Genomic DNA, 3981 nt, shown 5'->3' with positions numbered 1-3981 from the left:
CAGAATTGAGAAATTCAATGGCTCGAATCTTTAGGTATTCCTATTTATTACCTGTGTCTACTATTTAGGCAAATACCGTCACCCATTGTTACTAAGAAACTAAAAGAAACCTAGAAGGAAACGGAGGAAAGGGGGAAAGCGAGGAAAAGAACAGATGTAAAATAGAAACCCATTCTTCGACGCAAGGGACTAAACAGGAACAAGGATCCACCAAAGAAGATACTTCTCCTTCCCTTTTCTTGGAAGAAAAGGAGGATCCGGACAAAATCGATGAAACGGAAGAGATCCGAGTGAATGGAAAGGAAAATACAGGATTAATTCCACTTTAAAAGGACAACGCTATTCAAAATATAAAAAGACCAGTTTATGAAACTTCTTACCCTCCGATGGAAATAAAGAAAATTCGAAGTTAGAAATAGATAGAAAAAAAAATCTCTCTTCTGTGTTGAAAAACCTCTGTGACTATTCTTTTCGACTATATAACGATGGAATCGTACCATTTCGATATATAAAAAATGAGAAATTGAAAATGCTTTAGAATGATTAGAATATTAAAAAACAAAGTAAAATTAATAATATAAAAATAATAAATAAGCTAAATAAAAAAGATATAAGACGACATTTCGACCACCTCCTACATATTTAATAACTTTCTGCGTACAAAAAAATCAAAATACCAACCGCATTGGTAATCCATCACATTACCCTCCGATCAAAAAAAATAAGTTAATTCAACTAATATCCTATACCCCCAATTAAGGAAGTCTATAAAAAGCATCTATGTAACCATGATTATCTGACCAATTATATTATAATATTATAATTTTTTTCAAAAAAAAATTATTAGTAAAACTTTTAAACAAATGATTACGAAAATTCAAATTTGTAAAGAGAATAAGAATGGCTTATAGAAGAAAGACGCTATAAAATTTCCGAAAGAAGCTATACTCACAGAAAAGTTGCATTTTTAAACAAATTCATACAATTCAAGAATCTTTTAGAAACTCTTCATGTAAAGTTTATAGACGGGCTGGCGTTAACCATTTGTCTAATATATCAATATCCATTGCTTCTTGATTAAATTGAGTAACTCCTTTATTCAATAATGTCAAATTAACTCCATTTATTCAATATCATTATGGGGTAAAGAGGATCGAAAATCATTAAAAAAACTTTCGTTTCTTATCATTATTAACAATGAATAATAATGAAAGGTCTTTTTTTTGGTGAAAAAAACAACATATCAAATTGATAGTAATGTAACAAAATTATGCGCCCTTTTGTTACTATTCCCCATTTTGGTACTAAAAATACTTTTTCGTATCCCTTAGAATCAGATAATATACTATTTCCGATGTTTGTGTTATCCCTATTTACTTTGTTTGTTGGAGTCGTAGGAATTCCGTTCACTCAATTCAATCAAGAAGCAATGGATTTGAATATATTAGACAAATGTTAACGCCGTCTATAAACTTGTTAAATGAAAGTTCAAAAGATTCTGAAAATTGGTATGAATTTGTTAAAAATGCAACTTTTTCTGTGCTTCTTTCGGTAATTTATAGCGTCTTTCTTCTATAAGCCCGCTTATTCATCTTTACAAAATTTGAATTTTCGTAATTCATTTGTTAAAAGTTTTACTAATAATTTTTTTTTTGAAAAATTATAAATATAATATATATGGTCATATAATCGTGGTTACATGATGCTTTATAGCCTATCCTTAATTGGGGTATAAGATATTACTGAATTAACTTTTTTTTGATCGACGGTAATTGATGGAATTACCAATGCGGTTGGTATTCTGAATTTTTGTAGCGGAAAGTATTAAATATGTATGAGAGTCGAATCTCGTCTTATATCTTTTTGTATTTAGCTTATTTATTTATTTTTATATTATTAATTTACTTTGTTTTTTTTAATCATTTCTAATTCTAGACATTTTCAAATTTCTCATTTTTTATATATCGAAATGGACGATTCCATCGTTTATAGTCGAAAAGAATAGTCACAAGAGGTTTTTCAAACCAGAAGAGAGATTTTCTTTTTTTATCTATTTCTAACTTCGAATTTTCTTTATTTCATCCGAGGGTAAGAAGTTCATAAACTGTCTTTTTATATTTGATAGCGTGTCCTTTTAAAGTGGAATTCATCCTTTGTTTTTTCCTTTCCATTCACTCGTCATATCTCTTCCGTTTCATCTGATTGTTGGATCCTCCTTTCTTCAAAAGGGAAGGAGAAGTATCTTCTTCGTGGATCCTCTTGTTCTTTTAGTCCCTTCGTTTCGGAAGTGGTTTCTATTTCTACATCTGTTTTCCTCGCTTTCCCCCCTTTCCTGTTCCTCCGTTTCTGGAGTTTCTTTCAGTTTCTTAGTAACAATGGGTGAGGTATCTGCCTAATAGATAGACACAGGTAATAAATAAGAGAATACTAAAGATTCGAGCCATAGAATTTCTCAATTCTGACACAAGGTACTTATTAGATCTACTAATAGAATTATTTTGCTGTATCCAGACTAATATCAATCCAACCCATTTCATGAATAAAATGTGACCAATAACCAACCAACAAAACTACTTGTTAAATAACATCTTTTGTTGCATCGAAACATAGAAATGTTGACTAATCTGACTAACATTGAACTTGTAAATAAAATGGTTGAATAATTGAAAAATGAGATTATTCAGGAATACACATTGAATGCTAAAGATTACGCATTGAGTTTCTGGTAGTAGATCATAATCAAAAAATGTTTGTGAGTTTCCAGAAGAAATGAAACAAAAGATACGGTAGAGCTAGGACAGTTATTATGAGGTTCACCCAATGCTAGATGCAGAGGCGCATATAGATCGATATGAAATATGAGCTGTCCCGATAAAACCTATTGTTGCTGATACTTTCTTCTCGGTTCCTTCTTCCATAACCGAGCTCGGAGAAGGAAGAGATAAGAGGGCCCTATGGAGAATGTGGTCAGAAATCCATAATAGAGTCCGACCACAATGACCGAATTGATTATCTTCATGCATAAGGATACTAGATTACCTAGTATAAAAGATTTTAATATCATCACAAACCTCCCTTTTTCTTTTCTATTGCAATTTCTAGATTATTATATGATGACTTTTTTAACTTTCCATATATATAGAAATAGAAACAGATAGACGAGAAACGACATCTCTTATCTCAATGACACCACAGGCGTAAAACAAAAAAATATGCGGATTCGGGTTGGGTATACTATATTGAATTTATAATGGAACCCCCGCCCTTAACCCATTAACGAAAAAGAAAAAATCAAAAGATAAGGCCATTCCATTTCGACAAAAGACCCACACCCAAGTTCCATAGCTTTGGGTCCGCTATCCCGATCATGATTTTCCTACCCCTAGAGGGAAAAGTCCTTCCCTTTTTAGCCGGTTGTAGGCGAGGAAGGATTCGAACCCCCGACACCGTGGTTCGTAGCCACGTGCTCTAATCCTTTGAGCTGCAGGCCCCACCCCATCTCCACTGGATTTGTTCCTGGGGGTACCGTAAAAAAAGGAACCTTTCCTCTCCCCAGCCATTTTCCATTTCGAGTTAAAAAGATGTGAAAGTGCCTCTCTCTCTATAAGAACGGTGCGTTCCAAGGTGTGAAGTGAGAGAGAAAAGTGGGAGAGAAGGGGTTTTGAATAAGACGACCTTTTCATTTTTCATTGTTTTTTTCAATATTGATATTGAAAAGTAATAAGAATTGGAGGTGTTAAGCTTTTTATCATCCTGGCGTCGAGCTATTTTTTCACAAGACCTCCCCTACAGTATCGTCACTGCAGTAGAGTTTAACCACCAAGTTCGGGATGGATTGGTCTGGTTCCTCTACGCCTAGGACACCATAATATCGAACCATGAACGAAGAAAGGCATGAGAGAAAAGCATATTGGCTAGTGATTGTGAGGCCCCAATTCTTGACTAGAGGGGACACCAAAGGCCTCTGCTCTTCCATCCCTT

The 3981-nt window shown here is 33.6% G+C and overlaps 2 pseudogenes; one reads left to right on the top strand and one right to left on the bottom strand.

The window, feature by feature from the left end:
- Positions 1-165, top strand: part of LOC120088873 — a 778-nt pseudogene extending 613 nt beyond the window's left edge.
- A 2013-nt stretch (positions 166-2178) lies between these two features.
- Positions 2179-3080, bottom strand: LOC120089139 (annotated as a pseudogene).
- Positions 3081-3981: the final 901 nt, after the last annotated feature.

This window comes from Benincasa hispida, chromosome 10 (assembly GCF_009727055.1).
Source record: "Benincasa hispida cultivar B227 chromosome 10, ASM972705v1, whole genome shotgun sequence".
NCBI lineage: Eukaryota > Viridiplantae > Streptophyta > Magnoliopsida > Cucurbitales > Cucurbitaceae > Benincasa > Benincasa hispida.
Note: the sequence above shows the minus strand (reverse complement) of the source record. Positions and strands in the feature narration are given on the sequence as shown.